General features: G+C 45.6%; 1 long non-coding RNA gene across 1 annotated transcript; it reads right to left on the bottom strand.

The window, feature by feature from the left end:
- Window positions 1–343: 343 nt before the first annotated feature.
- LOC310678516 lies at window positions 344–13,820 on the bottom strand. The gene is made up of 4 exons (XR_014511802.1): window positions 13,739–13,820; window positions 11,235–11,422; window positions 2,460–2,598; window positions 344–429 (listed from the first exon to the last, which is right to left on the bottom strand). It is a non-coding gene; the product is annotated as an uncharacterized lncRNA (long non-coding RNA).
- Window positions 13,821–21,310: the final 7,490 nt, after the last annotated feature.

Raw genomic sequence — 21,310 nt, forward strand, 5'->3', positions numbered from 1 at the left:
TGACTCCACGTTTCTCTGGACGTCCATCGATCTCCTGTAGACACTCAGTATCAGCAATTAGCGACATGAGCTCCAGAAATAGCTTGCCACATTCCAGAGCCAATGCACGCTCTATCAGCAGATAATAAACAGCGAAAGATGCACTCAGGAGAGCATATTTACAACTTTATTCAGTGTTGGTCAGAACAAAGAGAAAACATGACTGCCTGCTTCAGTGTCTCCGGCACAGAGAGAGAGAAACGAACGCAAAGACACAACAGAAACATCCTGTGAAACAGGAAATATGCAGGCTGTGACACAAACATCCTGCTCCCTTTTAAGGTGGAACGGAAATATCCTAACACTTCCTACAGTAAGCAACATGTGTTGCATATACTCTTATTCCTATCTCTCCCTGAATAGGGTTCTGGGGCTATGGTTGTGCATAACCTGGGAACATAGAAAGTTGTTTTATACCAAGTCAGACCATTAGTCCATCTACTGTAGCTCAATATTGTCCACACACATTGGCAATGGCTCTGCAAGTTTTTCTTTCCAGGCAAATAACACTAGTCTGCATTGGATTTACCTAGTACATACATAGTTGTCCCCCTGTGTTCGTTTGTACCCATGGCCTTCATTTCATAACGGATGAAAGTTGAAGTGAGCAGGCCCCATTTGCTCAGTCTTTCATTTATTGATAAAATGAATGCACATCTCTGTCTGAGGTCTCTAAACACAGGCAGTTGTAATAATTATACTTTACAATGTTGTGCAGAAGTTGCCCTGGGTTGTTTGACCCTTTTGAAAAGTTCTCTCCCCCCGCCCCTAGAAAAACCAGGTTTGAAAAGTAACATATGACTTTTACTTGCTGTGCTTGCTCTTGCCAGATAGAATGAATAAGAGAGGTAAAAAGGTAAAGGGACCCCTGACCGTTAGGTCCAGTCGCAGACGACTCTGGGGTTGCTGTGCTCATCTCGCTTTATTGGTTGACGGAGCCGGCATACAGCTTCCGGGTTATGTGGCCAGCATGACTAAGCCGCTTCTGGCGAACCAGAGCAGCGCACGGAAATGCCGTTTACCTTCCTGCCGGAGTGGTACCTATTCATCTACTTGCTCTTTGACGTGCTTTCGAACTGCTAGGTGGGCAGGAGCTGGGACCGAACAACGGGAGCTCACCCCATCGCAGGGATTTGAACCACCAACCTTGCCCTAGGCTCTGTGGTTTAGACCACAGCACCACCTGCATCCCATAAGAGAGGTAGGTAATACTTATGTTACTGAAACATATTTAAGTGAATTTGTATCTGAGACTAATATTTACAGACTGGCTCTGAGGCAGGTGGCAGCATAACACAACTTGCTGCTCTCACAGTTAAAAGTCACACAACAGTCTATAACTGAAAATAACTGCCTCAGTATATATGACTTGGGTAGCTCTCTGGTCTAAATCACTGAGCCTCTTGGGCGTGCTGATTGGAAGGTCAGCTGTTCGAATCCACACGACAGGATGGGCTCCCATTGCTCCATCACAGTTTCTGCCAACCTAGCAGTTCAAAAGCACACCAGTGCAAGTAGATAAATAGGTACTGCTGCAGCAGGGAGGTAAATGGTATTTCTGTGTGCTCTGGCACTCGTCTTGGTGTCCCATTGCGCCAGAAGTGGTTTAGTCATGCTGGTCACATGATCCAGAAAGCTGTCTGTGGACAAACGCCAGCTCCCTTGGCCTGAAAGTGAGATGAGCACTGCAACCCCATAGTTGCCTTTGACTGGGCTTAACCATCCAGGGGTCCCTTACCTTTCTACCTTATATGACATCACTATATTCTATGTTACAGCATTAAACCTTTGCCTAGTATTTTGGGTGCACCATTCGCACATCAATGCACTAACCTTAGACACGGTCAGTCCTTGAGGGAGTATTTGGGATGAGTCCGATCCAAACTATTTTTTGACGCTGAAAGGCCCGAACCAAGCTATGCGATTAAAAAGCAATAGTTCTTGAAATACAAATTTTATCTTTTTAATAATGTATGCTGTTCAGTTTAACTATGGCCACATGTGCACCGGGATATGCTTCATCGCAGGGCTGTTTTATTGCACACGCTTTGATTTCCGAAGGCAATTGTAGCAAAACAAGACTATCAATGTCCTCCTCCCCACCCTCACTTTGCATGCTGAGAAATTCTAAACCCCGAGTTTCTACACCCTTGAAAACGACTCTTTCACCTAGTGTCCCTTTTCAGGTACACAAATCTGGAACGAGCAGAACATTTCCCTGGGAGAGTAACATCAAGTTGGAACAAGGCACATGCCTAAAGGTCAGGCAATGGGCCGAAACAAACATGAGAAGCATAAAAAAAACGAGGAAGAAGAGATGGATTGGGGAGGGGGGAGAGAAACCAAGCAACAAGAGAGAAGTAACAAAGGATTATATAAAGAAAACAAGAGGCAACCCTGCCCTCGCTATTAGCATTTACCTGTGATCCACCTGCCAGGTTTCTGAATGATTCCAAGCCTCAATAGATCACCTCGTTGCAAACTCAATTCAATGGCAGATGTGGAGATTTCGAGGTCAGCTGAAGTTCCTCTAGCATACAACGTATGGGCATTTTCTCACTGTGGGTGTAAATATTTATAGAAATCTTTGTAGCAGGGGGCATCTGTGGTAAAGAGACAAGATGCCAACAGGAAAAAAAAATCAATTGGTGCATTTACTGGTTGGGTGGGGGGCTTCACTTGCATGAAGGCCAGAGGATAATTGTGGAAGGGTTTGCTAAATGGTTGCCAGGCAATTCTATGGTAACTCAGATCACACGTTGTATTTGCCCATGTAAACATTGTTTAGTAGTTGAAAGATGGTTTGGTTTCAGCAGATTTGGAACAGCTTGCTGAGATGTTGCATGGTCACCCTGGGCTCTGTTGGGAGGAAGGGCAGGATACAAATCGAAATAAAATAAAATAGATAAAATATTATCTAATATGTGAGCAAGAAGAGCATTGTCTGAATACTTCCTTGATTCCATTTGCTGCAGTTCAGTGTTTAAGCTACCTTCATTATAACACTACTTACAATTTATTGTGGCAGTTTCAGACAATGCACCCCTTTATGGTTAGCCCCCCACCCCCAATTCCATGTGAAAATGGTAGATGATTCAGTTACATTTCCTTTGATTGATGTCACTCACCATTGACTTGACTTGTTGTTGTTTAGTCGTTTAGTCGTGTCCGACTCTTCGTGACCCCCTGGACCAGAGCATACCAGGCACTCCTGTCTTCCACTGCCTCCTGCAGTTTGGTCAAACTCATGCTGGTAGCTTCGAGAACTCTGTCCAACCATCTCGTCCTCTGTCGTCCCCTTCTCCTTGGGCCCTCCATCTTTCCCAGCATCAGGGTCTTTTCCAGGGAGTCTTCTCTTCTCATGAGGTGGCCAAAGTATTGGAGCCTCAGGATCTGTCCTTCCAGTGAGCACTCAGGGCTGATTTCCTTCAGAATGGATAGGTTTGATCTTCTTGCAGTCCATGGGACTCTCAGGAGTCTCCTCCAGCACCATAATTCAAAAGCATCAATTCTTCGGCGATCAGCCTTCTTTAAGGTCCAGCTTTGACTTACCATTGACTTACCATTATTGATTCCGTCACATGGCTAAATCGTGTTGGTTGCATGGTATCATGATGCCACCTCATTCAGTGCACAATCCCTGATTGGTTGAGCTGACCCATGTGACTAACACAAGAAGGTGAACAGAACAACAGAAGTAGCAGTTGGGGTAGGAAACAATATCACATTACAGGACAGGAAAAACGTCTTTCAGGGAATATTTCAAACACACTGAGATAAATAAATTCTCATTTGAAAAGTAAAACTGGATGATATTTGGTGTAGTCCAAGTCTGAGGGATTTGTGGGAAGATGTGAAAGTTCAGCCAATCCCCTTTGATCATGCATGGCTGTTTTATGAATTTATTGCACAAATTCTCCTCAGTTGTTTGTCTCAGTGGATATTTCAGCGGATAGGCAGGGATGGGGGACCCATTGTCCTGTGCATGTTGCTAGACTCAGACTCCCATCATCCCCAACCATAGGGTGTGCTGCAAAGGCTGGTGGGAGTTGAGGTCCAATACAACTGGAGGGAGAAGGCGGTGTTGGGATACTGCCAGGGAGACAAAGTCCATCTCGACTCCACGTCGTCTCCGGATGTCCGTTGATCTCCCGTAGACACGCAGTATCAGCAATTAGCGGCAGGAGCTCCAGAAATAGCTTCCCACATTCCAGAGCCGAGCACGCTCTATCAGCAGATATGCACACAGTGAAAGATGAAGTCAGGAGAGCATTATTTACAAGTTTATTTCTGCGTTGATCAGAACAAAGAAAAACATGACTGCCTGCTTCAGAGTCTCTGGCAGAGAGAGAGAAACGAAAGCAAAGACACAACATAAACATCCTGTGAAACAGGAAATGTGCAGGATGCTCCCTTTTAAGGTGGAACGGAAATATCCTAACAGGCGGTACTTAGCCAACCCAGGGTAACTTAGCATCTGAATTATTTTTTTCTTAAATGGAAATGTCTCGCCTGTACTTGGAGTTCAGCTGCACCATCTTTGACAGTGACAGTCTGCAGCTCAGGAAGATGGTGGTTCAGCTGAGTCTAGCTGAGTGATGGCTTCTCTTTCTGCCCTCTCTCTTCAGCAGTGTTGTGTATTTAGATACACTCTCTTTTGTGCTAAAAATAACGAAGGGTCATATTGGAAAGAAATCAGTACAGATGAACTGATCCATTATTGATAGAAATTTCAAGCCAGCTTGCCAGTCTGTTTTGTACTGTGGTCGACCCTCAATTTTTAATGAAGGAACTTACGAAAATCATAGAGGGTGTAAACCGGTGACCTCGGGATGATACCTTGCAGCAAAAGCTCCCGTCGCAGAATAGAGCTGCCTGCCCTTGCATCTTTTCTGAGCTTTACCTCAACCTGACCTTGGCTTTTGAAGGTAACAATACCGTCGGGCACAATACCTTGACTCAGACAGGAAAGGCAGATTTAGGAAGATGCGCAACAGTGAAAGAAGACTAAACAAACCAACCTGCTTGGCTTTTGTGCAGCATTTCCATACATTTACCCTCTGATTAATACTCTTGTCCTGTTTTGCTGTACACACCTCCTGTTTGTTGAGAGAGCCTGTTTAATCAAACAGTTTTTATGAAGATAATTCTGCTGGGAGCCATGTAACAAAGGCACAGGAAGAGGCACAGACTACTGAAGAGGAAGAAAAGAGATGGGGTCAAGGAACTGGAAGATGGGCTGGGCAGGCTCTCATATCAGGCATGCAAGAATGGAAGATCTTGGTGTGGGGTGTGTGCCTCTGAAATGGATCGCACTCTTTGTATCCACAAGCTACCACATTTGAAATACTGTGAACAGTTCTGCTTCCCTCACCTCAAAAAGGATACTGACGTAGTATTCTTGAGCAGTCTTACGAGGCAAAGGTGGTGTGGTGGTAGTGGTAGGAAGCGAATTTGGACCTCGGAATGTCCAAAGTCTATATCAGATTTGGATTTGAATCACAGAGATGCCCCCCTTGCAAAATGGTGGTGGGGAAACGTAACCTTAAGAGGTGCAAACAAGGCTTGATTAGATAGCCGGTCGGGCAGTGACACTCAAATGCAGGTGGCATGAATGTCAATCTCCATCGGATTGTGTCCAGTGAATGAAACACACAGAGAGAGAGATTCATGCTTTATTGTGATGCTCCTTGTGGTATCTGCATGGCAGTAGAAGCCTACATTTTACTCGCAGAGTGTGCAGATGTCCCTTCTTACACCTGCCCAAGCAAAGAGTTAGCACACTTTGCCATGTGCTTAGTCAAAGTCAGCTCTCCTGCAGTTTACCTTTGCTCTGCAGCAAAGCTATTTCCCTGTCCCCCTGAAGAGATAGAATCAAAAGCATTAGGGGAAGTGTTTGAACTGATACTCTGGTAAGCCCAAGGTCTCGGTTTCAAATGAAGCCATCAGGACTTATCTGTGCCTAATTATAATGGAGTAATTTGTTCCAAATATTATTTTATTGTTGTACTATTTAGCTTAGCAACTCAGTGGCACAGCGTATGATCTGCACTCTCTGGCTCAGTTCCTGGCATCTCTGAAGAAAGAGGACACAGGTCTGCATATGATTAGCATGTGCCAATGGATCTGTATCGATGCAAAAATTAGAAATATTTAATTACTACAATTTAAATAGAGATGCAACACATAGTACCCTAATGGGGAAGACTGTGGCCTGTGGACCTTCTCAGTCTGCTGTGCCTGTGCTGCTAACTGTGGGTGGGCAACTGCAATGACCACACTTGCTCGTATAGATCTTTAGCATTAAACCAGATTTGGACAGGACAACCCTTCAGACAGAGAACGGGGGGAGCTAAGATGTGGTCACCATGTCCAACAACATTCAGAGGGCCGCAAGCTAGCCATTGCTGAAAGAGAGGACTGTGCTCTGTAAAATAGGAAGTGCGACCACTCTAAGTCTCTAATCCTACTTAGAAGGTCTCAGCAGGAATCACTGCTGATTACATATGATTTGGGTGGGGCTGCAAGGAATACGTTCCAAAAGACTGGGCAAAACTTGTAGTAGTGGATTTCCTGTTTTGCATGGTGGCTGGACTTGAGGAGCTTTCGAGATCCCTATCAGTGCTACGATTCTACATATTTCCAAAAGCTCAGTGAAAATGAGGCCAAGCCAAGCTGTACTGTGCACTCTGATCCTGGAATGGAATGTCAATGGAATATTCCTCAAAAGAAAGGTTCGAAGGCTGCAGCCTTAACCTACAACCTATGAAATAGTTTTCCTTTTTAACCTTCGGAAAACAAAAAGCTAAAGTGCCACCTGGTCTCCCTGGATTATGGTCTATCGAAATGATTTCTAACAAGCACAGAAGTCACCATCATTCTTGAGAGCAGTGGCAGGAAATGTGCTCGTTTCTACTCCTGCAGAAACTCCTCTTCTTTTATAAACAGTAATGGGAGTACAAAATGGAATTATGGAACTGACCTGAACATTCTGTTAATTGCAAGGTGGTGGGAGGTTATTTTCACCAGGGGTACATTCAGCAATTCGATGTTGCAAATTGCTTCACAAGTCATGGAAACTGAACTCATTAATTGAATGATATGATAGGTTAGCAAGCTAGAATCATCAGTGTAAACTATTTAGAGATTCATATAGCAAAATGAAAAAGGAAAAAGAGATGAAGATGTGAAACCAGTAACATGATATTTATTGCATAAAATTTTAATAAAATTCTTCATATTTTCAAGATCAAGTTTCATCCCGGTAACTTGAACAAAATATCTCAGATTTCGATTTGGTGGACAGAGTGTCTGAAGAACTATGGATGGAGGCTCATAACAGTATACAGGAGGCAGCAACGAAAACCATCCCAATGAAAAGGAAATGCAAGAAAGCCAAGTGGCTGTCCCACGAGGCCTTACAAAAAGGCAAGCAAAATGTGAGGGAGCTAGTGAAAGATACAGGAAATTGATTTGCTGCACCCCATCCCTTCCCAGCTCACCCAAACCCTCCCTGCTTGCCCCAAGCCCATCTCCATTCACAATTTACCCCATTCCACCCCTTTTTAAAGGAGGGTGGGAGGCCCTTCATAGATTGGTTTGGCAAACCGCTCTCTGAAGCACCTCCCCACTCTGTTAATTGCCATGACAGCGATGTTTATTGGGTGGGGGAGAGGCACTTCAGAGAGTGGTTTGTCGAACCACACTCTGAAGTGGCTCTCACTTTTAAACAGCTGATCTGGCTGGCTGCCACCCATACCGCTTGTGTGCTCACATATGAATCTTTCTTCATGCTGGAGTTTCTGTGGCTACCTGTTGGTTGCCCCAGGAACTACAGCATGACGACAGCCTCTTAATTTTATTATATAGTACAATATCACCAACTGAGACATGGAACATATCCACTGGAATTCATAGGGGGAAAGTCCATTGATTTCCTTGGATTTACTCCATGGCTGTCACCAAAACCAGCTGAACGAGCTCTACCTTGTAATCCATATTTCAAACTAAGCATTGGACATCTAGGGAAAACTGGGCTGCCCATTCCATTCCTTCACAACAACCAACCATTTATTTCAAGTATGAGCTCATGGTTCTTTGTGCATGAATATTTCCCTCCACGTTTGCACTGCATCTCAGGCTTCATAATCTTAAGTTTGTACCATGTAAACAGTTAACAGTCAACATATTGCCAGGATAAAGACATTGGAGCAATTCTAGATAGGTAGCTGAGGGTTTCATTGGCTTGGCTTTTTTTGGCTTCCTGGAGGAGGCTCACAGCATTTGGAACCAACACCCTCTGGGAATGGTATTACATGATGTAGAGCCACTCCTATTGTGCATTCGATTCCAGCCTGAAACACTGTTTTGTGATGTAGCATTTTTCTCAATGAGGCATTATATTCCCACTTAGAAAGCTACCTGCTGCGGGAAGCCAAGACACTGCTGAAGCAATGACGAGCGGTTTTCCCCCCTTGCTTCAGAAAAGAATGAAGCCACTCAGCCACCTTGTCTTAAAAGCTCTTGTCCAGAAAGCTCTTAGACTCCTCACCCCAAAATTCACAGCTGGTGGGTTGAGTTTGGCTTGGTGGTCCAACAGTCAAGAAGGTGGTCTCTGCATGTGCTGTAGAGGGAAGTGAGGGGCAGGTGGGGGCTCATCCACCTGGGAAGGTAGTCCATCTAGGAGAAGGAAAACTCTGATCCTAAACCTCCGCTGCCTTGCGGGATGTCTTCAGGAGAGGAAAAGGCTAAGGAGTAAACCCTACACAAATCCAGAGTGGAGTCCCTAAGATAGTTGGGTGGTATCTTGTATGCCTCCTTCTGGCAACTCCTGCAGCCAAGCTGGTGCCAAACACATTGCTATGCTTTTATTTGGACCAGTCTGGCAAGGCTGGGGGGGGGGCGGGTCTTGTCCTCTGGGCAACCCAGGACTTCCACAACACACTGCCTAGGGTTGTGCCCTGGAGAGGTCCCTTTGGTGCTGCTAATGCAGCAAAAGCAATGTGGGAGGCAGCCATTATGAGTTATGGATCTCTGCAGCCACAGCAGGCGCTGTGATTCTCCAGCGTTTGACTTCATCTCTGGAGGAGCACTTCAGTGTCCCTTGAGGGATGCCAACAATTATATGTTTTTCAAAGGTTTGCCTGTGGAAGCTCTGCAGTCCCACATGTACCATTGCTCAGGCAGCTCATTTAGCAATGAAAGCAACAGGCGGAAGGCATACTTTGTGCTGGGTCTTGACATAAGTAAATTGGGTATAGTTTTTTCACTCACAGATCAGAACGAAGAACTTCATTACCAAAGGACACAATTAGACCATTTTGCTAATTGTGTTTAATTTTAGGAATGCATCATTTTAGTGCTAACTATAAAGTGCATTTATTTTTTTCTAAAATGTCATTTTATATGTTTATTTCGGCCCACCCCCATTTATTTCCCACATTATGCCTGGCAGTGCCTTCTGTAAGGGCCCTCAGGACACAGTGTTGCTTTGACATGCTGAGGCTGCATTCACACAGCAATTTATTCAATTGTCATTACTTTTATTAAGTTCCTCACTGTATTTGAGCTTTCACATGATGTAAAAGCCGCTTCTGGAACTATAGTGGAATATAGTGCAAGGTTTAACATGTTTGTGGTAGAGGGTGGGAGTGGAGGGTTTTTTGTTCTGTTTTTTGTTTGTTTACTTGTTTGTTTGTTCTTGTTTTTATTATGCATTTTGTGTTTTTACCTTGTCTTTTTATGTTGTGAACTGTCCTGGGATCTACGGATGAAGGGCGGTATGCAAATTTAAAAATAAAAATAGTACGCATTTTGCTTCCAGAAAAAATCCATTTGCAAGTAAGATGGAATGAGTACTAAACATGCACTATAGTTCCACCATTGTTCCAGAAGTGGCTTTTACATTGTGTGAAAGCTCAAATACTGTGGTACCTCTGGTTGGGGACAGGATCCGTTCCGGAGGTCCGGCCAGATCCCGAGGTTTTCGCAACCGGAGACACCACTTCTACGCATGTATGCCCGGCAAAAACCCGGTAATATACTTTGCCGCTTGTGTATCCTGAAGTTTACATAACTGGAGGGATACGTAAGCGGGGCTACGACTGTATAACGTGTAAATAAGCAGTTAGGAAAACCCTGTGAACATGCATTAATCTGCCATGTGAACGCAGCCTGAGTTGCCCTTGGAATGAGACCATTCAGCATTTTTAATTTTTAATTAAAATGGGGCAGTTGGAGGTGCACTTCGAATCATAGAATTGCAGATTTGGAATTGACCATGAGGGTCATCTAAGGGACGCGGGTGGCACTGTGGGTAAAAGCCTCAGCGCCTAGGGCTTGCCGATCGAAAGGTCGGCGGTTCGAATCCCCGCGGCGGGGTGCGCTCCCGTTGTTCGGTCCTAGCGCCTGCCAACCTAGCAGTTCGAAAGCACTCCCGGGTGCAAGTAGATAAATAGGGACCGCTTACTAGCGGGAAGGTAAACGGCGTTTCCGTGTGCGGCTCTGGCTCGCCAGAGCAGCGATGTCACGCTGGCCACGTGACCTGGAAGTGTCTCCGGACAGCGCTGGCCCCTGGCCTCTTGAGTGAGATGGGCGCACAACCCTAGAGTCTGGCAAGACTGGCCTGTACGGGCAGGGGTACCTTTACCTTTTTATGAGGGTCATCTAGTCCAACCCACCCTGCAATGCAGGAATATGCAGTTGTCCCATACGGGGATCAAACCTGCAACCTTGGTGTTATCCCTGTTACGTGGGAAAACATGTCTGTTTGGGACTTAATACTCAAAGCAACCCACCAATTTCCACTGATAAAATGGGATTGTTTTATGCAGGCCCGTGATTCTCACAAAGATGTAGCAGGGGAACTCGTGTGTGTGTGTGTTAAGCATGTCTCTGCCTTGGGCATAATGCCATGTGGTTTGGGAAGGGCTTGCTCAGCATGTTGTGGTGCTTGTGAAATGAATGGCAGGTCTCTGCGAGGCTGGGGCCTGCCTCCTCTCCCCCCCCCCCCCGCTCTCCCCCTGCCTTCCCCCAACATCCTCATTATTTTCCAAGGGTTAACATTCTCACACGCTCGACCCCTGGGACAATGTAGTGTTTCAGACCCCGAGCCCACCTCACCAGCAGCTTGAAGCAAGAAAGAATTACCGAGATGTCCCTGATAATTTGTGTGTTTCTCATGCAGTTCTGTTTACCTCTGGAGAATAGCTCGGATTCGTGGGGTGGCTCATCTGTTTGTTTCCCAGGAGTGTCCTCCTCCACAGGTACAAATGCCTTGTTGTTCCCCGGTCCTGTCTGCCTCCTTGGTGACGGATAGATGAGAACCGTTCCCTTTGCTTTGGGAATCTAATGTGATCTGGGTCGCCCTCGGTGGCAGGCAGAACTGAAGGGATTTAAAGAGAGGACAGTTAACACTATGAGAACTCGGAACAGTGGCTGGCGAAGGAGCAGGCAGGCTCCCTATCTCTTCCCCGAGGTGCGGGGTTGTGCAGTTTTAACACACTGTGCCTTCTTACGATGCCCAGACATTGGAGCGAAAGCAGAAAAATGCCAGCAATGTGGTCAGATTTGAGCAGAGCAAAGAACCATTTCCCCCTCGTGCAGGTTAAACTACAAAAGGATGCCTGGGGACTGGCTGGTGTGGATGTGTGCGGAGAGGTGCTTTTCCAAGACTATTTGCTCTTCGTTTATGCAAAAAACACTCTTGGAGGGGGACAGAAGAGATTCTGTTCTCCAGAATGCTAGCCTCGAGGTGTGTGCACAAGTGATTTACGGCAGCCACTTGCGCCATTCTTAAAAATGAGGGGGAAGGGAAAGGATGAATGAAATGTGCATATGCGAATTAATCTTTATAGATGGAAGTTAGAAATAGTTGCGCAGCTTAAATAGAAATACAGTGGTGCCTCGGGTTACATACGCTTCAGGTTACACACTCCATTAACCCAGAAATAGTGCTTCAGATTAAGAACTTTGCTTCAGGGTAAGAACAGAAATCGGGCTCCGGCGGTGTGGCGGCAGCAGGAGGCCCCATTAGCTAAAGTGGTGCTTCAGGTTAAGAATAGTTTCAGGTTAAGAACGGACCTCTGGAACGAATTAAGTTAACCCGAGGTACCACTGTACATCTCACCATAGGGGGTGAGAGGCGACCTGAGATTCGGTGTCCCGTGTGCCAGCACATCCCACTGTCCGGGTGCAAATGGTTGATGGGCAAATTTAAACCCCCTCTTGCTGCTCTCCTTTCTTTGGATTGTTTATCCTCTCTGGCAGCATTTGAGATAGAGGACTGCCTCTGTCAAGTAGGCCACACTGTTGGAATTGCTGTGCTTCGTCAAGGAAACTCACTAGAGGCTAACCAATTCCAGTCCCAAGGAAGTTTTATTGGTGCTTGTGGTCCCAGATTGAATGTGAGAAATAGGGCAACCAAAAATGACCAAAGATACCAGAAAAGCAAAAATATGGGGAGTTGTTTTTCTTTTTGGTTTTAGGGAAAAGATGACTAAAGGGAGGCATTTTGATAGTTCATAGAATTATGCTTGATAAGGAGAAAATGGAAACAAACCTTTTTCTCTCATAATACTGGAACTGATCTTTTAAAAGAGGATCAGACAGATTTCGTGGAGAAAAAGAGGTCCACCAATGGTTACTAACCAAGATGGCTGATCTAGGATCAGGTGGATCTCTGGGTACCTGTTTCTGGGAAGGAATAGACTGCTCCCTTTGTGCCTTCCCTTTGTGCTTGGTCTGATCCAGACATTGGTCTGACTAAAGATTAGTTTTGAAATGAGGGCCGTTTCATACATGAGTGGTGCCAGGCTCGTTAGACAGAGAGCTGCCGCCAAAAGGGATTCCTTGACAAACGTACCTGTTATTCAGGAAAACCCTAAAGCAAGCTCAGCTCACGTTTTAGAAGACTAGTGGTCATCACTAACGGACAGGCCATGAGCGATTGACATGCATCCCAAAGATGTGTGATTACACACACATGCACACCGAAAACTTCACAAAATATGTCACAAAAAGGGTGAAATGGGAGCGGGGGCGGAGTGTAACAGGGCAGGGTATCAGACTTGCTATATATCCTCTTTTTCCAGAGCATGTCGTAATTTTCATGGGTAGAGTCATCACAGCGATCCATAGTTAAAAGTAGAAGTCGGCAAATGTGTCCTCTTTTTTTTGATCTCCAAAGTATGGCAACCCTATGATGCACTTCGTTGATGCATGCAGGGGCTGGGAACAAAAAAACCCCGCAAAATGATCATCTACAGTATGTATTTTTAGGCACACTTTACCCTAGCATGTGCGTTTTTGTACTTGGCTGCATGGAAAAAATTGAGGGAATTTCCAATGTTTTGTTTCAGGAGTTGTTTTCAAAAAGTGCAGATGAGGTAGGTTCGCTTTTAAATGTGAACTGAATCAAATTTGCTGCCCACCCCCAACCCCCCACCCCGTCCATCCCTATCCCAGGCTTTAAGCAGCAAAAGCTATGCAGATATAATTTCAGATGTCACCTTCCTGGTGCAAATTGGCTGGCCACCTGCGGAGTCCTGCAACAGACTTTCCTAGCTGCTGATAAGGTCAGTTTTGCAACGGATTGCCCGTTAAGACAGATCCCCGGCTCCCCAATCCTACTTTGTGCCCCACAAAACTTTAAGCTTGCCCTGTGTGTGAAAGGGGAGCCACTCGTTTGAATCTATTGTACCTGTTATTAAAGCATTTTTGGTCTTCCTCTTTATTTTTTGGCAAATCCACGGCGTTCCATTTAGGCCTCTGTTGGCAGGCAGGCCTGCGTTTCCCTTTCGCTGCCTTCCTGACTGGCTCTGGGGAGGTGGGGTGGAGGGAGAAATCCTGTTGCTTTCCTTCTCTTCTCCCTTTACTCCACCCCGTCCCTCCATTTGAAAATAGAATCTATGATTTCTATCATTTCCACTTAGATAGAAATATGTTGTGAAAGGTAATTTTATTGCAGAGAAATAATCTTCCTAATGTCAGCCATTATTTCACTCTCAGTGTGACAAGCAGGGTAAGTGTTGGAAATCGCTGTATATTTCAGCTAAAGTATCTTGACAACACAAACCAAGAGGAGAGAGGCAGTCTCTTTTGTTAATGAAAACTGCACTGTTATTTCGGCGTATAATGGAGAGCCTCATGTAAATGATTGCCTGTCGTCTGGCTGAAAGAAGAAAGAGGGGAAGGGGGGGGTGCAGGTAGGGAAGAAATCGCACCGATCAGGAAGAGCGATTGCTGTCCTTTTTTTTTTTTACTGAATATCTTACTCTTGTCTTTATTATTATTATTATTATTATCACCACCTTCTTCTTATTCATTGCATTTCCCCTTTTATTTTGGAATGTGCTGACTCTGACATTTGGCGCATGGGACATCTAGGGTGCGTGATTTGCTGGGGCCACAATGTCAGGCGCTCAGCAGTCAAACCACAGCAGTCCCCCCAAAACACACATACGCCTCGTTTCCGTTCTGGGAACCTGGATTTTGGAAAACCCAAAGCTTCCCCTTCCCCTCATTTATGGACAGGTCTTTCTAAGGGGTGCGGCATGCTGGGTAAATAGGAGCCACATTCTCCTCAAGAAAGCCAGAGCACAGCTGCGCACTCTGGAACCTGCGGCTTGACATTCACTTCCATGTAATGACCTATGAGCATTAAGTCCAGGGGTGGCCCGAGACATTTGGGTACCTGAGACGAACGAGCCACCAGGCTAGAGATCTACATGGGGATCTTGCTGCCTAAGGTGGTCACATCACTTAGCCCCATGGGTCCTGATTTAGTCTGTTGTTTACTCTGGCTCATCTCCAGGACTATGGAGTCTGCACAATACCTTCCAAGCCACCATCCTACCACTTGAAACTGTCATGGCCTCCCCCCAAGAATGTTTGTTTGTTTGATATACCACACTATACCTGGGGGGTCTCAGGGCAGTTCCCAGAATAAAATCAAGATATAAAACCACAAAATACCTAATAAAAATAACAACAACAACCCAATAGCCCACCCCTCCCAAAAAAACACATTTTAAAAGGGCATAGTATGTAAATCGGATCAACCTGGTGAAAAAGGAACGTTTTTGCCTGGAGCCTAAAGGTGTATAATGAAGGCGCCAGGCGAACTTCCCTGGGGAGAGCATTCCACAGATGGGGAGCCACTGCAGCCCTTTAGTCAATACTGGGAAGTGTAGTTTGTTAAGGGTGATGGGAGTTGTTTGGATAACCTTATCTTCACCACAGAGCGGCTTGACAGGCGATCTGGAAACGGTAGCTCTGTGAGGGGCATGTGGGTCGACTAACAACTCTCATAACGAACTACAGTTCCCAGAATGCTTTGGGGGGAAGCCATGACTGTTTCAAGTGGTAAGATACTGCTTTGACGGTATAGTGTGGATAGGGCCTAATTCTAACACCTTTTCCATTTGTCTCCCTTTATTTTCACTCTCACTTTGCCATGTTCCACCAGTCACTTATCAGGGCCATGTGAACATAAGGCTGCCAGTCTGAGTCACTGTGAAGAAACATTGTTTCCCAAACATGGGTCGCCCGGTGGGTTGTTGTTTTTTACTACATTTCCCATAATCCCTGACCACTGGCCCTGCTAGCTAGGGATGATGGGAGTTGTAGTCCAAAAAGAGTTGCAAACACTGCAGTAGATACTGAAGGACAGCTAATCCCTGGGATGAGCTGAACTACCTAGCTTTCTTGTTTGTCTGTGAAATAATGCACCAGTAGAATTGGGGGGACCAGTCCAATGAAGATGAGCATTGGAAGTTTCAATAGAGAGAAAAAGAAACTCTTCTTCACACAGCGCTTAATTAAACCCTGGAATTTGCTCCTGCAGGGTATAGTGACAGCCATCGACTTGGATGACTTTAGAAGAGGATGAGGCATATTCATGAATCGCAAGGCTGTTGATGGCTACAGTCTACCTCCACAATATGCTTCTGAATGCTAGTTGCTGGGGAAATGAGTGCTGTTTGCAGGATTCCTTTGGGCATCTGCTTAGCCACTGTGAGAACAGAATGCTGGACTAAAATGGCCACTCTCCTAATCCAGCAGGACTGTTCTTACAGACCCTCCAAGTGTCCCTATTTTCCAGGGATGTCCCTGATTTAGAGAAGCTGTGCTGGTTTCTGATTTGATCCTGGAATGTCCAAGTTTTCCTTAAGATGTCCCTATATTCATCAGATAAATGGAGTTATCCAACCCCCTGAATCGTCTGAAGGCAATCCTGTATAGGAAAGGGGTTTTAATTTTTTTAATGTTTTTTAATGTTTTTATATATATTGGAAGCTGTCCAGAGTGGCTGGGGCAACCCAGTAAGATGTGTGGGGCATAAATAGCAAAATTATCATAATGGAATGGGACTTCCCTATTTTCATCAGAGAAATGCTGGAGGGTATGTTCTTATGTATACGTCTTTGTCATTCCTCCTCCTCCTCCTCTTCCTTCTATACCCCACCCATCTGGGTGGCTTCCAACACATATAAAACCATAACAAAACACCAGACACTAAAAACTTTCCAATACAGGGCTGTCTTCTAAAAGTTGTGTAGTTTTTTATCTCCTTGACACTGTTCTACAGGGGACGGCACCACTCCCTGAGCCTCCCTGAGGCTGTTCCACAGGGATGGCACCACTACCGAGAAGACCCTCTGCTTGGTTCCCTGTAACCACTTCTTGCAATGAGGGAACCACTAGAAGGCCCCCCGTGTCCTATACCCCAAGTATTGCAGTTATGGTATTTTGCATGCCCCGGATACTTCACAACCGCATATTTGCCATCAGTGCTGACTACTTGAGATCTCTCTCCCGCTAAGGGAAGCTGGTCTTGGCAGTGCCCAGAGGCAAAGCACAGGGGACCTGGGCTCAGAAAATGTTTATATTGGGGCAACATTTACCTTGGGACAGGGAAAAGGGAAGCGAAGGACAATGGTGTGCGCTTATGTTTCTCAAACCATTCCCCGCAGCTGATGAAAGCAGGTTTGTGTAAATGTACCCTTAAATACAAATTTTCTAGTTGCTAATCGTTATTTTCCTCCCAGCTTACTAGTTCTTGTGTTGGGTTTCTTCTCTTCCTTTGATCTGCTGCCATTTCTTCAGATATAACTTCCAACTGGCCATTGTTTCTTAAATTGCTCCATTTTATTTGGTGTTCTCATGATGCTTATCAACGTAGTTTGTTACCAGGTGTGGGTGACGCAGGGCTGATATGAAATTCCTTCTCCAAACAGCCTTCTCTTGTCTTCTGAAAACTGAGTCATATGCCCCCTTTTGCTGAGTTTCTGCATTCGCCCCCCTTTCCCCCTTATCTATCACTTCCTTACGCATTTCACTCCTTCCCTTACTCGCTGTTTATATTTTAAAGTGTTGGTCACCAGATCTCCCCCTTGGGAATCTTCTTGGCTGTTGGTTGCCTAGAAAGCCACTTTCAGGTTAGAAACATCACCCTCTTATTTCACATTGTATTAAATGTACAGTTTACAAACTCTGTAGGATAAGGCATTCATCGGGAAGATTGGGAAGCCAGACATTAAGATGAAGTGGCGCCTGCAAGCCGATTCACACAACCGCTTGGGCTTCTCTCGAAAGTTCTCAGACATCTTTCCTGAAGGGAAGCTTCCACGATCATTTTGGATTTCATTTTTCAGGGCAAACTGTGCTGCCACCCCCAGCTCCAACATACCTAGACTGAGACTCGTTGGACGGTGGAACAATCTTCCCAATGTGAACTGAATTGGAAAGATGCAATCATATCAGCGGTACCTACAGAAGACTTTTTCAAAATGGCAAATAGCATGGGGAAAGGTCAACTTCTATTCACTCCGTTCTATAAATACAGCTGCACAGATCATTCTTCGCCCATCATTCGCCTTAGCGCGAACATTTCCAACTTCAATGTATAAAGTTTAAGTGGTGGTCTGCTCAGGTCTTGCCCTCCAACATTTGGCAGCAGAAAATATAGGTCAAACCCCTTGTACTTTAAAGAGAACAAGTTGTGGCTGTGAACAAGGCAGACAACAGATCATTTCGTTTCCATGGGCTCTGGAGGTAGCACGTTTTGAACGACAGGTTTTAAATAATGCCATTCTCTATAATGCAAAAAGCACATTTTCTCCGTGATCCGAGGAGCCAGCAGGTGGCCTCGGTGGCATGGAGTGCCTGCCGCCAACCTTGGCTGGGCAGAGATAGCCTATCTTCTGTTGTCTGGGCTCTGGTAACCTCTAGGATAGATTACTGCAATGTGTTATACACGCCTCTGATGGGGGTTTGGAAACTTCAGTTGGTGCAGAATTCAGCAGCCAAGTTGCTCACTGGGGCAAGATGGCCTGAGCACAGAATGCCACCAATCCTGGTCCAACCGCACTGGTTGCTCATTGGTTTCTTGGCCCAAATCAAAGTGCTGGTTTTGACCTGTAAAGCCTTAATTGAACCGCCCTGAGCCCTGTGATCATCATCTGAAGCTCTTCTTCATGTGTCCTGGAGAGGTCCAGAGGGTGGCAACATAACAGGACTTTTCTGCGGTGGCTTCCCATTTGAAGAAGAAGAAGAAGAGTTTGGATTTGATATCCCGCCTTTCACTCCCCTTCAGGAGTCTCAAAGCGGCTAACAATCTCCTTTCCCTTCGTTCCTCACGACAAACACTCTGTGAGGCGAGTGGGGCTGAGAGACTTCAGAGAAGTGTGACTAGCCCAAGGTCACCCAGCAGCCGCACGTGGAGGAGCAGGGAATCGAACTCGGTTCACCAGATTACGAATCCACCGCTCTTAACCACTACACCACACTGGCTCTCCATTTGTTGAATGCTCTCCCCAGGGAGGCTTGCTTGGCAACTTCTTTACATATCTTTAGGCACCAGGCAAAAACAGTCCTCTTCTCCCAGGACTTGGTCTAATTTTTTTTAATGGCCTTTTAAACTGGGGGGGATTATTATTTTGTTTGTTACTATGCTATGTGTTTTTATTTTATATTGTAAAGTGCCCTGTGATCCTTGGGTGAAGGGCAGGATAGCAATTAAATAAACGAATAAAATAAAATATGTGGATTCAGAGAAATGTATTAGGCTTGCCATGCATATGCTATTTCACCAAGGCCAGCCCTCTGTTTGAAGGGCTGTCCATCCCAAGTCCAGATTAAAGATAAGGAACCCTAAGAAGGGACTGACTAAGGAAGCACACAGAACATCAGGTCTTCTGCTTATGGGGAAATAGGTTATGGGGAAATATATTGCATTCCTATTTAAATCAGAGCAATATTTATAAAATTGCACCTATAAATAGGTAAAGGTACCCCTGCCTGTACGGGCCAGTCTTGCCAGACTCTAGGGTTGTGCGCTCATCTCACTCTAAAGGCCGGGAGCCAGCGCTGTCCGAATACACCTCCGGGTCACGTGGCCAGCGTGACAAGCTGCATCTGGAGAGCCAGCGCAGCACACGGAACGCCGTTTACCTTCCCGCTGGTAAGCGGTCCCTATTTATCTACTTGCACCCGGGGGTGCTTTCAAACTGCTAGGTTGGCAGGCGCTGGGACCGAACGACGGGAGCGCACCCCGCCATGGGGATTCGAACCGCCGACCTTTCGATCGGCAAGTCCTAGGTGCTGAGGCTTTAACCCACAGCGCCACCCGTATCCCTTACACCCTTCCCCTTACACCTATAAATATGTATTAACTAATGCAAACTTTACCCAACATCAGGAATCACAAGACAGAGAAACCAGTAGGAGAACACTTCAATCTCCCAGGACGTTCTATACAAGATCTCAAAGTAGCTGTCTTATTAGAAAAGAATTTCAGAAATAGACTGGAAAGAGAAGTTGCTGAATTGCAACTTATTACCAAACTTAAAACCATGGAGAGACCTGGTCTGAATAGACACATTGGATTCTTATCTCATTATACATGATAAAGCTATTTTTAGCCATCTCACCCCTGGCTTTTTCCTGTAAGGCCAATTGCAGTCGTCAACAGGTTTACCACACCTATCAGCCAAACACCCATTCCCACCACCCTTCTGAGTAATACCCCACCTCACTCTCTCACTATATATAAAGGTCTGGTGACTTCTGTTTCAGTGTATCTGAAGAAGTGTGCATGCACATGAAAGCACATACCAATAACAAACTTAGTTGGTCTCTAAGGTGCTACTGGAAGGATTTTTAAAATTTTGTTTTACCGAAGTCAGTGTCCACTCGTGTCGCCGTTGTTTGTGATGCATAATTGGACAGCCTAAACTATACATGAGCATCAGTTGCTGCTAGGAACATGGCAGGCCAGTTCCGTTTCAGCTGAGAGTTATTGATGGTATAATAATAATAATAATAATAATAATAATAATAATAATAATAATAATTTATTTGTACCCCGCCCATCTGGCTGGGTTTCCCCAGCCACTCTGGGCTGCTTCCAACAAAGATTAAAAATACATTAAAATGTCACACATTAAAAACTTCCCTGAACAGGGCTGCCTTCAGATGTCTTCTAAATGTTAGGTAGTTGTTTATCTCTTTGACATCTGATGGGAGGACATTCCACAGGGTGGGCGCCACTACCGAGAAGGCCCTCTGCCTGGTTCCCTGTAACTTGGCTTTTCGCAGCAAGGGAACTGCCAGAAGGCCCTCAGAGCTGGACCTCAGCGTCCGGGCAGAACGATGGGGGTGGAGACGCTCCTTCAGGTATACTGGACTGAGGCCGTTTAGGGCTTTAAAGGTCAACACCAACACTTTGAATGGTGCTCGGAAACATGTTATAGATGTGGGTAAAACTAATAAATTATTTGTGGTATGAAGGGAGAAATGTAAGCTGCCAGAGAATTCTTGGGCAGCCTGGCCAAGCTAGGGCCATTAAGGGAACATTAGAGAGCCACTGAGGGTCGTTAACAAAACAAGAGAACTTCTTGCCCCAGGTGTGACCAGAGACTGGGAACAGGGAAGGTTGCCAGGGTAACTGCTCTGGGGGAAGGCGAGGGGGTTTCTGGGAGGAGGAAGGGGAGAGAGCCATCTTTGGAGTGTGCTGACTGCAGGCAGCTCCATGCAGGACCCATTCCATGCAAACCAAAGGTGTAAATGGGTGAATAAACCATATTTCTCAAAGCATGACAGTCTCCACCGTGTCTTCCATCCTCCAAAGGGACACAGACCTTGTGTGGGTGCCTGGGACCCTGTGCGCTCTTGCCACTGCTTGGCAGAGAGAGGGGCAGGCATCGGGCTTTTGTAAGAATATTCTAGTAGTGCCACATCTTATGGCAATGGGGTACGCAAATCATGACCC

The sequence above is a fragment of the Podarcis tiliguerta genome (genome assembly GCF_965153285.1).
Source record: "Podarcis tiliguerta genome assembly, chromosome: 5".
Lineage (NCBI taxonomy): Eukaryota > Metazoa > Chordata > Lepidosauria > Squamata > Lacertidae > Podarcis > Podarcis tiliguerta.